Source organism: Suricata suricatta, chromosome 4, assembly GCF_006229205.1.
Source record: "Suricata suricatta isolate VVHF042 chromosome 4, meerkat_22Aug2017_6uvM2_HiC, whole genome shotgun sequence".
Taxonomy (NCBI): domain Eukaryota; kingdom Metazoa; phylum Chordata; class Mammalia; order Carnivora; family Herpestidae; genus Suricata; species Suricata suricatta.
Window position 1 is genome coordinate 53,983,815 of NC_043703.1, and position 16,603 is coordinate 54,000,417.

Consider the following 16,603-nt stretch of genomic DNA (forward strand, 5'->3'; position numbering starts at 1 on the left):
TTTCTCTCTCTCTCTCTTTCTTTCTTTCTTCCTTCCTCTCCTTCATCTGCCTCTTCCTTCTCCCCCCCAAAAAAAACAAAAACAAAAAAATTTATCAAATTGTACATGATAAAGATCAGCTTCTTTTATATCAGTTATATCCCAATAAAACTGTTTTAAGAAAACAAATACCAGGGCGCCTGGGTGGCTCAGTCGTTTAAATGTCGGACTTCAGCTTAGGTCATGATCTCTCGGTTCACGGGTTTGAGCTCTGCGTTGGGCTCTCTGATGTTAGCAAAGAACCTGCTTCAAATCCTATCTCCCTCTCTCTCTCTCTCTCTGCCATTCCCCGACTCATACACCTCCCTTCCTCACTACCCTCAAAAAATAAACATAATATATATGTCAAACTTTTTCTTGAGTTAGATTTCCTCTCTGATAGTCTTGCCTTTGTTTGCTTATATTGAAGATTTCTGTAATAGTTTCTGCTAGTGGACTAGATCAGTACTTAACAGAGTCCCTGACAGTCAAAGGTACTCTGAATGTATTAGGTGGACTGCAACTGAGTCACATACAGGATTGTTTTCCTTCTTGAGCACCACGACGCTTGCAGCGTGGCTGTAGCTAGCTGTGGGAGTACGGTGGTCTAGTGAGACCCGGAGAGTGGCGAGTAAAGGATGAAGAAAAGGAGCAGCCACTCACTTCAGGAGTAAGGGGTTGCTTTGCTTGGGAGGCGGTAGCGCAGGGACGAGTTCGCCAGGCAAACTGGGAGTGAAGGGTTGCAAAGAAGGTGACAAATTCCAGGAATATCGAGGAATACTTGGAAGCTCTTTTGTTTGGGTATTTGTCTTGCCCACTCCACCAGCTTGTAGCTTTTTCATGTTGGTTCCTCCCCATAGTACCTGGTTCTGGGCCTGGCTTGTATTAGGCCTCCAGACTTCTCTGGAATTCAGCATCAAAAGTGTACTGATTATATTCACCTACTATTCTGCTTCTCCACTCACTGATACTGGGTAGCTTCTCTTCATCTCTTGTTTATTGTTCTCCCTGACATCCCTCTCTCCTTATCCTGGCTCTGTTGTACCCAGATTTTAGTATCGCCCCCCAAAACCAGAGACTGCCAGGGAGGCCCAATCATGCATGCAAAAGCAAAGGGCTTTATTACGAATTTAGGCCTGACCAGCCTAAACCCGGGCTCACAGACTTCAACAACACACTGGATCCACGGGGAGCGAGCCCCGAACATGGCAGGGCAGGGCCTTCTATGAGTTTGGGAAGGGGGAGTTACAGGAAATTGTGACACAGGTACAGGGGTCCAATCATTATAGCATCACATCATTGACAGTAACTTTAATCAATTACAGAGTGGACCCAGGACCCTCACGTAGGGCGTGACTGGGACTCTCATGTAGGGCATGACCAGTCTTAACCTCCATCTTTAGGCCCGCCCCCAGAAATGTTAATGGTGTTAGTTGGCCTTCAAGGTCAGAGGGGAAACCTGAATCAGACCTGCATCCTTACAGCTCATTCTTCTTATTGTGGTCAGGGTTAATTTTCATTTTAAAGGGAGCCTTTTCCTGAGCCCACGTGGGTGGCTCAGTCAGTTAAGCATCTGACTTCAGCTCAGGTCATGATGTTGAGGTTTGTGAGTTTGAGCCCCACATCAGGCTCTGTGCTGCCATCTCGGAACCTGGAGCCTGCTTCCGATTCTGTGTCTCCCTCTCTCTCTGCTCTTCCCCCTCTCATGCTCTGTCTCTGTCTCTCAAAAATAAATAAATGTTAATAAATAATAAAATAAATAAAATGAACCCTTTGTTTTAACAAATGACTGTTAATAGCTTAGTTTGGTGTAGAAGAGCTTCTGTAACTGGCCTAACAGTCTTTCTACTACTTATTTTTCACCTCTTCTCTCATCCCTCCCTCCCTTCTCTCCCTTTTCTGCCTTCCCTCCTTTGTCTCTCTCCTTTATTTCCTCTTTCTCCTTCCCCCACCCTCTGCATTCTTGGAATTTGCCACCTTCTATCTGCCCCACTTTGTACAGTAAACTCCTAGCTAGGCCTGCACCTCCCCAGAAAAGTTTCTCCCTACCCCTCCAGGCAATCTCCACATCTTCCCCGTGTACTCTACTCATCTCTCTGTTGCAGCTTTTACCGTACGCTGTTATTGCCTCTTTGTACGTTTGCCTTCTCCATCTTTAAAAACAGGCATTTGGATACAGCGTGACTTGCCTCTGACAGTCTGTTGAGTGACGGTAGAGATGTGATATCACATTGAAATAGAGGCTTTTGTTGCAGTTGGAAGGTGGCTGGTGAGGAGATAGTATGAACATATATATTTAGAAGAAATTGGAGATACTGTTTATAATACAGTGCATTGAAGATGGGTGAGAAAGATTTATGTGTAAACATCAGAGCTGTTGACAGAAAGGAACCTGGTCAGAAGAGCGAACATAATGATGTATGGAATTTTTTTGGCCATCTCTTTATTTTAGAAATAGAACAGGGGTGCCTGGGCAGCACAGTTGGTTAAGTGTCCAGCTCTTAACTTTGACTCAAGCCACGATCTCATGGTTCACGAGTTTGAGCCCCACATCAGGCTTTCTGCTTCAGCGCCGTACCCACTCCGGATCCTCTGTCTCCCTCTCTCTGCCCTTCCCCAACTTGTGCTGGCTTGCTCTCTCAAACATTTAAGAAAAACTAGGAATAGAACGCCTAATTAAGTACTATTTTGAACTCCACAATTTGACAAGGATGGTAAGATATGTTAATAAATTGTAGTAAAAGTTTAATAATGGCAACGTGTGTGTGGTTGGATGCTTGAGTATGGTAGGAGAGGTCATTCTAATATGCATTTGTATGTTAAGCAATACTGATTAGAAAACCATTCAGATAGGAAGTTAGAGAAAAGTCTATTGTGATGTAGTGTGCCCACGTTTCAAGGATTAGAAGATCCTAATAGAAATTTGGGAAGACAAATTGAGGTGCTTAGTAAGTATGGCTTTTACATTCTAATGTTTATACTGAACAAAGCAAGACAAAAGAATAGCATTTAATATTTAATAGAAGTCAGACAGTTTTGTATATTGCTTTTTTACTTGTAATGGTAGTTTTGCTAAAATAAAATAAAATAACTTGAGCCAATGTTGCTAATGTACTTGTCCATCTTAGTGGCTGTGTAAATTTATAAACTGCTGTAATTGTTCATAACAATGCACTATACATAACTAGCTTAATGTCTTGCAATTATAATACCTTACTTTGAACTAAGACTTTTTTTTTTAATGTTTTTATTTATTTTTGATACAGAGACAGAGCATGAGAGGGGGAGGGGCAGAGAGAGAAAGAGACACAGAACCGAAAGCAGGCTCCAGGCTCTGAGCTAACTGTCAGCACAGAACCTGACGTGGGGCTCGAACCCATGAATGTGAGATCTGAGCTGAGCCGAAGCCGGACGCTTAACCGACTGAGCCACCCAGGTGCCCCAGAACTAAGACTTTTTTAAAAAATGTTTATTTATTTTGAGAGAGAACAGGAGAGAGGCAGAGAGAAACAGAGAGAATCTCAAGCAGGCTCTGTGCTGTCAGCACAGAGAACTAGAGGCTTGATCTCATGGCCATGAGATCATGACCTGAGCTGAAATCAAGAGTCGGACACTTACCCAACCAGGACTTTATTTTTGTGGCAATGTGTCATCAGAAGATCATAATCTGGAGCGTACACACATGCTCTCTCTCAAGATAAATATATACAAACTTTAAAAAAAGGTCACAGTGTAACTGGCATCATTTATATAACTAACATGATTATAGAACATAACTGACATTTTTATAACTAACAATATATCAACATAACTAATAACATTCAGTAGATACTAAAATATAAGCATATATTTCTTAGTCCGTATATAAGTTAGTGTCAAACAAAGGTTCTTAGCACCAGTGTAAACTTATGAGGGGAGAAAAAAGCATTTGGTTTTTTTTTAGTGTGTAGCCTTTGTTTTTATGAGGTTGGAGTAAGAGTAGTTTGAATTCTTCAAAGTTGAAGCATGTGCAGGATTCTTCTTTCAACCCCTATATTCATCCTCTTGATGGAGAGAAAGTGAGACCATATGGCCTGAAACCCCATTCACAGTGGAAAGTCTGCTGCAGTGAATCAATAGGGAGTCCTTCCTTCTCGCTCTGCTGTCCTAAAGGACAGCCTAAATGACTTGCAGTCTCTAATATCAATATCAGCATCACAGCAGCTGGTTCTAAATGGAGCACTCTCCCTTGAGCCTTACCATTCCTTCTGTAATTTTTCCTCCCTGGCTTGATTTGGTTTTAATTAGCACCAGAATCTCTCTTCTTAATTTTTCAAAAGTTGCTAAAATAGTGTATTGAAATTTACCTTATCTTTTCAAAAATTCTGAGTCTCATCACACATTGGTGACCACATACTGTCAGACATTTGCTATCTATTATTCCAGCATTTATAGTTTCATGGAGTCGCTAATGAAGTGGCCATTTGCTATATTTGCTTAGTCACCATAGCAACAGTATCTTGGTTAGTGTACGCCTGGGTAGTTTCCTACAGCTTGACATGATATGCAGCTAATAATTTTGATTTCTACTTAGAGGCAACTAGAATTTTGCAGAATTGAATTTTTAAATTTGCTGAATAGAAGTTGTTTGATCCCACTGGTGTATTCTTTTGGCACCCATCACGTAGTCATAGGATCATAGAAATTTAATTTGGAAGAATGACTCATACTTGCAGTATATGTCACAGTGGCTGGCTAGAGAAACGTTGCTTCTGTCACCATAAGCGGCTTATTTAATCCCTAACCTAAATATTTTAGGAGTCAAAGAAATTGATCAGAAGTTTAGCAGTTGGGGCTGCTTGATAATCTTGGGTGCTTAGCTTTAAACTGTTTTAAATAATTCTGGTTATAAGCCTTAAATTTATAGTATTATAAATATGAAAATTGGAAAGTACTTCTTGTCAAAGTCATTTTTCCCATCTTTTATTGTCTAATTTCTGTTAGGTCAGCCTCTCTGAACTATATTACTTCATTCATTTCCCCTTCTACACATTCACTTTAAGTTCCTTTAGTCACTACGTAAAGTAACAGTTACATAAATTTATTTTCATTTTTAAAATGTGTTTCCTTCAGAAGTCATATAGTACGAACATGCCCCTTACAGAAAATACACATTCTCTAATATACGTTATTTGGAGAAAATAGTGTAGCTTGTTCGTGGTGATAGAGTTCACAGTTCCAAGAATAGATTTAATCTTAAATGATGTAAAGATTGTTCCTATGCCATCAGTTACAAAATATGTAAAGGCTCACTTAAACCACCAAGTTCATTTCACATCTAAATTGCTTTTATCAAATAGACTCCATGCTTTAACCCCTACTTCGTGTATGAATTAAACCCACAGACGCCCACTTCCCTTTAGTCATCTATAGTCTCATTTTGATCTGTATAAAAATACAGCAGGCTCAGATCCTATTAACTTTTTTCTTGGCTCTAAATATTGAGCTGGGAGAAACATAACATGGGTGTGTTTTAAAAATGTGTTCATCCAAATATAATGTACATATATGTGTATACATGCATATTTTTTAATTTGTTCTGCCTAACACAGTGCTAGGAAACTGAAGTCATAGGGTTGGTTGCATTTGAGTGTGTTGGCCTGGACTGTTCCTTGGACACAGCTGGCTTTCAGATAACAACATTAGAGGGAATGGAGAAAAGAGCTTGTATGAAACCTTTTCCCGAACTGGAAAAAATAATGTAGGAGTTTATGATTTCTTACTGGTATTCATCCTCATCATCCTTTTACTGATATCCCCCCTCATCAAAGAGGTCTACTAAAGTGACATTTATAAAGCTAGAATACCCAGCTTATCATATCAAAAGCAATGGATTTTGTGCAGCTCTCGCAAATAAGCATCATGGCCATAAGTAGCCTATATAATAATTTGTATCATCCATGCATGTTGATGATGCAGAAAACATTTTTATACATTTGTTGTGGGTCCGTAATAGTAGTAATTCTCTGATTAACCAGAGCTACATGGAGAATAGCCTGATATCCCTAATAGTTTGTAGGAATTATAGGCTATGAAATAAGTGACTATAAGAGGAAGCTGCTTTCAAGTAGAGCTAACAGTGCAATTAAAATAACACACAGAGTCTAAATCCATAAAGCATCAGGACTGTTTTCACTCCCGTGTTGTTTAGAAACCTTTTCCCGTATGCAAGTTTGTTGTCTTTGTACTGAGACCAGCTGTAAAAATCCTAGGTTTGAATTGAATCAGGTAGTACTTTATGTATTTAGAGAAACTAGATTAAAACATTTCTGGGGCGCCTGGGTGGCTCAGTTGGTTAAGCCTCCGACTTCGGCTCAGGTCAGATCTCACATTCGTGGGTTCGAGCCCCACGTCAGGCTCTGTGGTGACAGTTAGCTCAGAGCCTGGAGCCTGCTTCTGGTTCTGTGTCTCCTTCTCTCTCTGCCCCTCCCCCTCATGCTCTGTCTCTCTCTGTATCAAAAAGAAATAAAACATTTAAAAAACATTCTATAATGCTTTCCTCCCTCTATTAATAACAAAAAAAATTTTTATTATACTCATAAAATGATAGATTCCTTCTTAGTAAATCTATCCATAGGTTTTATGTAAAATAAAATTTTGTATTATGGACAGGTAACTTTCTGTCAATGCTGTAGAATTCCCCACTAAATAATACCAAACCAGAAGCCTATTTATCAGTCAGCGGAGAAGCAGTTTGGGGAGCTTTCAAAATAGTGGTTGGAGTTGAATGTCTCCTGAGAGGACTGGCAACATGAACAGATAAAATTGTGAAAATAGCAAATCTTAGTGTAGTAATTATTCTCAGCACTTTATCAAAATGGTGAACATAAAGGCATTATTTTTCTGTTATGAAACTGAGTTTCTTTTATTATATTAATGGTCATTCCTAGCAATTTTTCTTTAAGTTTTTGATCTTTTATATATATATATATATATATATATATATATATATATATATATATGTAAACAGACCTCTGTTGTAAAGACTGCCTTTTTTCTTTTTTTAAGCTTATCTATTGTGAGAGAGAGCACCCACCTGTGCGTGGAGTTTGGGCAGAAGGGAGGCTGGGCAGGAACCCCAAGCAGGTTTCATGCTGTCTGCACAGAGCCCAACGCAGGGCTCCATCTCATAAATTATGAGATTATAACCTGAGCCGAAATCAAGAGTTGGAGGCTTAACCAACTGAGCCACCCGGGTGCCCCTTTCTTTTAGTTTTTAAAGGATTTTATCCACAAAAATAAGAGACTTGAAGCTCTTAAAAACATTGCAGTTTCAATCTTTAATGAAAGAAAGAACTTTTGCATCCTATTAATTAAACACTTTATCTTCAAGTATTTTCAGTCAAGGTGAGTGTGATGTGACTGGAGAAGGTCCAGGGGCTTGGCTGTCCCCACTCTGTCGCCTTGCATTGCCCCGGGGGCTGCCCGGCCTGCCACGCTCTCATCCGGTCCTTCCTCTGAGTCCTCCGTCATGGTGGGAGTCCACGGACTCAGGTTGTACGTGGGGAATCTGCAGGGAAGCAGAAAGCTGAACTCCATTACTTAGCCGAATGGGAGCCTTTAAACAGCAGAACTCTCTAGAATTAGTACTTAGGCAAAACTCACGTTCTGTTTTTCAAAGTAATCTGGGAGAAGAAATTGGATGGTGAAACCCAAGTTGCATGAGTAAAATGGTGGTGTCAGGAAGATTCCTAAATGCTAAATTAACCCACTGCATTCACCAAAGTTTATGAGAGTCATTGTAGGTAAGGGTTGGGCAAAGCCTTCTTTCAGATATGAAAATCTAAACGAGTCCTTAGGGGTTATAGGGTAGAAAGGAGCCTAAGAGTTAATGTTTAATGTTTCCTGAGGCGTTAGCCTATTTGGTCATTGAGGTAAAATAATACATTTGAAATAATCTCTAGATAGAAAATATAGAGAAAACCAACTAAAAGGTCAAAGAGGTAAAAAAACAAACAAACAAACAAACAAAAACAGGGACACTAACCAAAGTAAAATAGACACAATCAAAGGAAGATGAGGAATAAAACCGTACACTCCATGCATTTGCACCCACCTTGCAGTTTTTCTAAAGGTGCCCCTGTCCTCTGGGAAGAAAATTATAACCTCCTTGAATTATATTTTAATATGAGGAAGACAGGGAAAGATAATTTTTGAGACTGTTAGTTTAAGAATGGTTATGACTGGGGCGCCTGGGTGGCTCAGTCAGTTGAGCATCCAGCTTCGGCTCAAGTCATGATTGTGCAGTTTGTGGGTTCAAGCCCTGCATCAGGCTCTGTGCTGACAGCTAGCTCAGAGCCTGGAGCCTGTCTTCAGATACTGTGTCTCCCTCTCTCTGACCCTCCCCTGCTCGCACTATCTCTCTCTCTCCCTCTCAAAAAAAAAAAAAAATTAAGAATGTTGAGTTATCTGTATAACTTAGAGGTGTTCTACTCAAATGTAGTTTTCTACTTTTGTTAAACTTAGATACATGTTCTAGTCACTACTGGTTGAAAGTCATATATGAGACATGGATTTGAAAATGTGTCTAAAAAGATGAATTCCAGAACTACTTGACTACATCTAATAATTCAGTGAATTTTAAAAATCAGATGCATAGTTACCCAAAACTGTAAGCTACCATATTTTTATGTCTTTTGAGGCTGTGGTTAAGTTATAATTAGTTTTTTATATTTATTTTTCAAATGTTTATTTCTTTTGTGTGAGAGAGAGGGACATAGAAAGAGAATCCCAAGCAGGTTGTGCTCTGTCAGCTCAGAGCCGGATGCGGGGCTCAAACTCAGGAACCATGAGATCCTGACCTGAGCTCAAGTCAAGAGTTGGACGCTTAACTGACTGAGCCACCCAGGAACTCCTAATTAGTTTTTTAATTAACACTTCTGTGAGCATTACATGTTTTACCTGTAGCCAAATGGCATTTAGGAAGAATTTTTTTTATTGAAAATATCAGAGGAGATCAAAGAAAGTGCTTTTAATCTGATATAGCCAAGTATCCCCTATTGAAATAAATAAAGGAGCTCCTATACATTTCTGTCCAGTGTGGTTACTGGTTAGTAACAGTAATTACAGCGATAGCTACCATGTACTGAATGCATACTCTGGGGCAGGCTCTTCATCAAGCATTTTATAAAGATTATCTCCCTTATTTCTTTTATTATAATCCTCAGTTTTCCCCAAAAGGTCACAAAGGTATCAAAGAGGTTGACTAACTTGTCCAAGGTCATACCTGGTGGTAGGACTGGAACTTAAAATCGGAGTCTGGTTTCAAACCCTACCATATCATACATGATATGGTACATTTTCTGACTAAGCATTGTTCAGGGTCTTGCATCTGCCAGAGGTTTGATTTTATTCTGTAGGTTTTTTTTTTTTTAATGCAGGATATTGGCATGAATCTGATTACAAAAGATAGTTCTTTGTTGCTCTTTTGAATATGGAGTTATAAATACTGGTGGACCTTTTTGATAGATAAACTTTTGCACACCTCTGGGAACTCTTCCAAATTATATAGTCTGTTTACTTTCACTGGAGTTGGAGGAAGGGAAATAAAATGAAAAAGTTTTTTTGTGTTAATGTTTATTTATTTTGAGAGAGAAAGAGAGAGATGCAGAGAGAGAGAATTCCAAGCTGGCCGCACAGAGCCCAGTGTGAGGCTCCATCCCACAAACCATGAGATCATGACCTGAGCCAAGATCAAGAGTTGGACACTTAACTAACTGAGCCACCCAAGCGCCCCTAAAATGAAAAGTTCTTAAGGAATAAAATAGAAGTATTTTTGTTACTCACCATCCATTGAAGTTTAGGATAATTTCACTTCTAACATAGGATAGCAGCTAGTTTTTGGTCATATGTTGAGAAGTAATAAATGGTCCCTGCTTAGGTAACTTTTTCTTTTCCCCTCATGTATTTCTGCTTTTTGCCTGTACTAAAATAGTGACTGGCGTATCTGATTAAAGGAAAAGCATAAGCAGGGGCATCTGGGTAGCTCACTCAGTTAAGTGCTGGTATTGGTTCGGATCATGATCTCATGGTTTGTGGGTTTGGGCCCTACCTCAGGCTCCGTGCTGACAGCATGGAGCCTGCTTTGGGTTGTGTGTCTCCCTCTCTCTGTGCCTCTCCCCCACTCGTGCTCTGCGTGTGTCTCTCTCTCAAAAATAAGTAAGCATTAAAAACACTTTAAAAAAGGGAAAAGCATTAGTAGCAAAGGGTTTCTTCCAATAAATGCTATCCCTCCCTTCTGTCCCCTCCTTTTTTTCTGCCTGCTCATTCCTACATACCTTCTCCATCACACACACACTTAAATTGAAATCCAGACTTTCCAAGGTAAAAAGAAATTTGCTTTCATGAGATGGTATTTGAAAAGCATGCCTAACTTAGACTTACAAAAAAAAATTATAATGGATAGTTGCAAGTGACCATAATTTATAATTATTTGAACAAAACCTTCAGGCAATGCAAACCTTAGATATCGTGTTGTTTCTTTAGACTCAGAAGAAGTTGTTCTTCTTGTTGTATGTGCCTTCTTCTGGCTCCCTTCCTCTAGTTTGGTGTCTGTCGTACTAGTATACAACTAGAGCTCTGTGACTTAGAAGTAATGCTACTGCTTAGGGTAAAGTATCCGCTGAATGAACTTGCATTCAAGTTTAAGATAATAAATATATTACATAAGGAAAGACTATAAAAGGATAAACTATGTAAGATAGCCAGATAGTGGTAATGTTTTCGCAGGAGGCAAGATACTTATATTTTGGACTTCGGTGATTTTGTATTGTTTAGCTAGCAGAGATAGGTACTCTCTGAAATGCTGGTGACACGACACAGTCTTCCTGAAGTGAAAATTTGATAGTATATTGACAGTCTTCTAGTGTTTAAATGAAAAATAGAAATTAGGCAATAATTTAAAAAACAAGAACAAGATCCTTTTTACAAAATGTCTTCATTACACTAATAGTCACTTATTTTACCTTACTCAACACATACCAAAAACTTATCAGTGGCTATTGTTTCTAACCAGAATCTAGGAAAAAACAAAGTCCAAGTGTGAGTCATCATTCCCTTGGAGTGTAGTCCCCTTCTGAAGACCTTGTTAGCTAATATAAGGGACATATTTTGGAAAATAGGATATTTTCTCAAATAGCTATATATATTTTAATTTGGGATAGTATATGCATATCAGCTCAAAAAGACATCTGGATTGTTTCATTATATTTAAGATGTAATTATGATATAGATGAAGAGCACTAGACAAGGAATATTGTATCTCCCTCACCCCTGCTTCTGACACTCTGATCATGGGCAAGTCATCATTATGCTGGGACTTAATGAGCAATTTGAATTCTTCTCTCATGTAGAAGAATCCAATTCAGTGTTAAGTCTGTCATTTAGCAGGAGTGGTTAGGTTGAATCATACGAAATTGCTAGTTTTATAAAGAGCCAAAAACTGTCTAATTTCTATATTGTTTAGGAGATATTTTTCGATTGTTAGTCTGATTACTGGCTGGAATGCACTCCCCTGATGACAGTCTAGGAGATTCTCCCAACCAGCCCACAGATTCACCTTAGGATAGGTGCGGGAGATTGGTGGAGAGGGAATGGCTGGCCCTTCAGCAAAACTGGAGTCTGTGCAAGTGGTCATTACACACTTGTGTCAGACTTTCCACCTTCTAGTAATAATTCTTAATTCTTTGCTGCTGCTTTGCTTACAAAAAGCAAACAAAACCCCTGGGATAGAGATGTCAGAGGGCCGCTAAACAAGTGGCCTGGTATAGTTAGTATATGTGTTTTTTGGTATTGAGGGGTTATTTTTGTTTAGAGAGAGGGAGGGTTTGCCCTTTATAAAAATTGAATTAGTTGGCACTGTTTAATAAATGCTTTCACACAAAAATCTGACTCTGCATTTTCTTGAGTAATTAGAAGATCTGGTAATACTCTGCTTGTATTCCTACAGACCAACAGGCAGGTGCTAAGGACTTATCACCCACGGGGGATGGAGCATGTGCTCTATTTCCAGTTCATCACGGTCCCCATCTCTCACTGGCACTTCCTACTTCCTTACTTGACAAGCTGCTGTAGAGATTTGAGTTTGTGATTCTCCAAGCTGAACTTTCTGCAATGACGGAAGTGTTCTATCTCTGTGCTGTCCCGTATGTAGGCCAACAGCCACATGTACCTTTTGGGCACTTAAAATGTGGTTGGGGTGTCTGAGGAGCAAAGTTTTAATTTAATTTGAATAACTGTATATTGCTAGTGGTTATATTAGTCAGTGTAAGTAGATACGGAGTATCTGTTTTCCTACAGAGTGAAAATTAAACATATTAAGCCTGTTCTCTTAAATGCCAGATCTAAATGTTAGATATGTTCCTGCAAATCTCATGATTTGACACCATCCCTGATTGAAACCAGCCTAAAACTTTTCTTCTCATCTTTTATCTCCTCACTTATTATTCAGCACAGTTATACTGTATGCCTAATTCTAGGCCCTAGGAACATGAGGAAAGTTCCTGTTTTCATAAAGCTTACAAATAATAAATATTTGTAAGAGGCACTTAAATTATTCAGTTTCATATTTACTATCTTTAATCTTTTGAATAACCCTGCCAGGTAAGGATATAACTCACTTACTTGTCAGTTGCAAGCTGTAAAATTTCTTCATTGCCACTCAGACCCATGTACTACTGATAGAGTTCCTCCAAGAAGCTCTCATTCTCCAATTCGCAGAATATTTAAAACTTCCTATAAGTGGACTCTATTAAATGTCACCAGAACCTTTGATATTAGTAAATCAGCTCAGTGTGCACCTGGTTATTACCTCACCTGGCCTCTCTCCCAGCCTTCTGTTTGCCTGCTTCCAAGCTGGGCTTTCTTTTGAAACTTCCCTTTGGGTATCTGACTTTGGGCCAAGTGGGTGAGCTCTTGCTCCTAGGCGCTTCCGGTGCTCTGCTGCTATTCCTGCTTCTCCTTGCCTTGAGATCTGTCTGTCACCCTGCAATGTCAGCCTCCATCTCCCTCTTAGAAGCACTGTCTACCTCTTTGATTACTTTCTCCTTTTAAAAACGAAATCAAAATCTTAGAAAATACACATTCTTTTGTGAAACCTGTCATTTTAAGAATAGCATAAGTTGCAATCAAATACAGCTATAACACAAATGACTCCTACATTGGCAGTCACTAATGGAAACATTTGTTGTTCAGTGTTTTGTTATGTTTTGTTTTGGGGTTTTTTTTTGTTGTTTAATGCTATAGTTGGTAACCAGATTAGCCAAGGCAGTATTCTTAGGGGTTTCCACTTAGCAATGAAATTCACCTAACATTATCTCATGTCTGCATGCATAAAATCAAGCATTTATGTGGGATTTCTTAATGTGGTTCTTGCCCTTTGTGATCTAACTTCAGTAATGGTGTCATTTCTTCATTTGCTTAACAAATACTTATTCTTACTTTTACAAAGGAAGCACTGTACTTACCAAGGAGAATGAATGGAGGATCTGTTGACTAAAATTTGTAGTCTTCTTTCCTAATCTGCCAGTGTTCATCCTTTAAATTATTTTGGAGATGCTTATGCTACTTTTTTTTAATGTGGATTTTATATTTCAGAAATATATAAATAATGTGAAAATTAATTCCCAGTATAGTGTGTAAATCTTAATAAAGTATAATGAAGAAAATCTTTAAGTGATTTTGATAAGGGTGATTGATTATGGACCATGATTATAGCCTAATGACTTGTGACATTAACTTAATAGGAATCTTTTTTTCCAGTGTTGAAAAGGAGCGTGTGTGTGTGTGTGTGTGTGTGTGTGTGTGTGTGTGTTGGCCTAGTTGCAGGCAGGTTGATGAGTATCAAGGAGAATTACTTATTTTGAACTAAAGTCAAAGAAATTTTAATTAGAGATTTTATTCTGCTATCTGGCCTTTCGGGAGACTGTGTAGAAGGGACTGTATACTGTTAGGGGCTATAAATTAACTGCTTGAAACTTGGAGTAAAAGTAAAAAAAAAAAAAAAAAAAAAGGGATCTGAGTTCTAGTTCTAATTTTGCATACTATGGAGAAGCAGTGAGATGGAGGTGATTTAGATAAAGCTTTTAACACTATATCCAGTCCTCACTAAGTACTCTTTAGATGTTTATTATTACTTGGTAGAGTTATTACTGTTTTGTTAGTACTTCAGCTCTTAGGTCATGTGGCCTTTGACCTTTTTCTCTGATGGGAAGAAATAAGAGATAAAACTGGCTCTTTAATAATTTGAGGGGCGCCTGGGTGGCTCAGTTGGTTAAACCTCCGACTTTGGCTCAGGTCAGATCTCACATTTGTGGGTTCAAGCCCCACTTCGGGCTCTGTGCTGACAGCTAGCTCAGAGCCTCGAGCCTGCTTCCGGTTCTATGTCTCCTTCTCTCTCTGCCCCTCCCCCTCTCATGCTCTGTCTCTCTCTGTATCAAAAATAAATAAAACATTTTTTAAAAATTTAGCTAATAATTCCAGAAAGACTAGTAATCGTTCAAGCTTTCTAAGAATAGATGTACTATATTCAAAATTGTCCTGAAGCGATGGTAGTAATTACCACTAATAAGTTTCTCTTTAATGGTTTATAAAGCAAAGGTATAACAAGGCCAGGCTGCATCTAATTGATCACAGGATATGCTTTTTCCATTACAGTTTCTTGAAAATAACACCATATTTAAAATTTTCCTGAAAAAGTTAAGACCCCCCCCTTTTATTTTTAAATCTCGAGGATAGTGAAGCTCTTAGTTTGCTCCCAGTCCAGCCTACAACCTGTGCGTACTTTGCTGTTTAGCTTTACAAACCAAATATTTCCAAATTGTGTTATTTTGTGCAAACCCAGATAAACCAAGACTTTGGAGGCATGTGAAGGTCTGTGATGTTTAATTAAGTGCATTGTTCAGTGGTGAAATGGAGTTGCAAATTGTTTTGACACTTCATGAGATAATGTTAGATGAGTTTATTTGTGTTAGGTAAAGAACCTGCCAACCTATTTTAAAATATTCAGGTTTATTAAAGTATTTTAAGCCTCAGTTCTTTAAAAATATGTTATATTTTCAGTCCCTAGATTAACCTTTTGAGTCTTGAATCATAAGATACCCTCTTTTAATTAAAACAAAACCCTTGAGGTTGACATTTTAAATACATAATACGAAGGTTAAGTCTTTATATGAGTTCTTTATTTTTAAAAATTTAATTCACTGTTTTCCTTTCTATATTTAAGAGATGAAATACTTTGAGGATAAAAATGGCATGACCCTCTGGATGACAGCATTGGCTTTTAGAGCTGTTATACTAGAATTGAAAGGGAAGTATGCCTGAATCAGGATGCGGTGCCTGCAAATAAACTCAAGTGTAAGAGTATGACAGCAATGAGTTACCACTTATAAAGACACGCTTACCTAAACAAACTGAAACTCCAAGGAATTTTCAAATTGTGAAGTAATGGGAACAATCATTTAATGTGGGAGGAAGGAGCTAGTACATACCTCCCTCCTTGAATGTCTCATAAGATCAAATTATGGAGTGCGATGATTGAAACAGGGAAGACAGTTTAGCAGCAGCATAACAGATGGATTACCATTTAACAGAGGCCAAACCCTTGAGAACTGGTAAGGGTAGGGCTAAGATTAGAACACAAAGGTTTTCGGAAATGGGCTGCTACTTGATTATTTTCCCCCCAAGGAGTCATACATGCTTAGTTCCAACCCTTTGTAAACATTCCTACACCTGTCTTTAATCACTTTTTTTTCTTAGTCACTTTGAGACATCTTCTCAGCTTAGAAGAGTCATTTCCACCCAGTCTTCTTGCCTCACCTCTTTTTTTTTTAAGTTTATTTCCGAGAGAGAGACAGAGAGACAGAGAGACCAAGCATGAGCAGGGGAGGGGCAGAGAGAGAGAGAGAGAGAGAGAGAGAGACAGAATCCAAAGCAGGCTCCAGGCTGTGAGCTGTCAAGGCACAGAGCCTGACGCGGGGCTTAAACTCAAGAGCCGTGAGATCATGACCTGAGCCGAAGTTGGATGTACAACTGACTGAGCCACTGAAACACCCCTTGTCTCACCTCTTAAAAGCATGAGGATGGGGCGCCTGGGTGGCTCAGTCGGTTAAGCCTCCAACTTCAGCTCAGGCCAGATCTCACGTTCCTGGGTTCGAGCCCTGCGTCAGGCTCTGTGCTGACAGCTAGCTCAGAGCCTGGAGCCTGTTTCCAGTTCTGTGTCTTCTTCTCTGTCTGCCTCCCCCTCTCATGCTCTGTCTCTCTCGTATCAAAAATAAATAAAACATTAAAAAAAAAAAAAAGCATGAGCAGTCCTGCTCTAGCTTACCCTCAAGTGCACACATTGGGGTTAATATTTACTTCATGGCATCATGCAATCAGTTGTCCTAATACCAATCCCCTGCCCCATTTCAGTACTGCAGTTAATGAGTTATAGGTTAGCATTTGTTAATGTTGGTCTTCCATTAAAGCAAGTCTTTTCTTTACTGCTGCGTTCCCAACCTCTAACCCGGTGCCCGGCAGAAATAGGCACCCAGTGAATGCTTGCTGGATG

The 16,603-nt window shown here is 39.1% G+C and overlaps 1 protein-coding gene and 1 long non-coding RNA gene across 2 annotated transcripts in view; one reads left to right on the forward strand and one right to left on the reverse strand.

Annotated features, from left to right (window-relative positions):
* GTF2F2 (general transcription factor IIF subunit 2) overlaps window positions 1-16,603 on the forward strand; it is a 156,549-nt gene that overhangs the window by 109,962 nt on the left and 29,984 nt on the right. The gene's annotated exons all lie outside the window — the stretch shown is intronic.
* On the reverse strand, window positions 7,319-16,147 carry LOC115289477. The gene is made up of 2 exons (XR_003907649.1): window positions 16,117-16,147; window positions 7,319-7,567 (listed from the first exon to the last, which is right to left on the reverse strand). It is a non-coding gene; the product is annotated as an uncharacterized LOC115289477 (long non-coding RNA).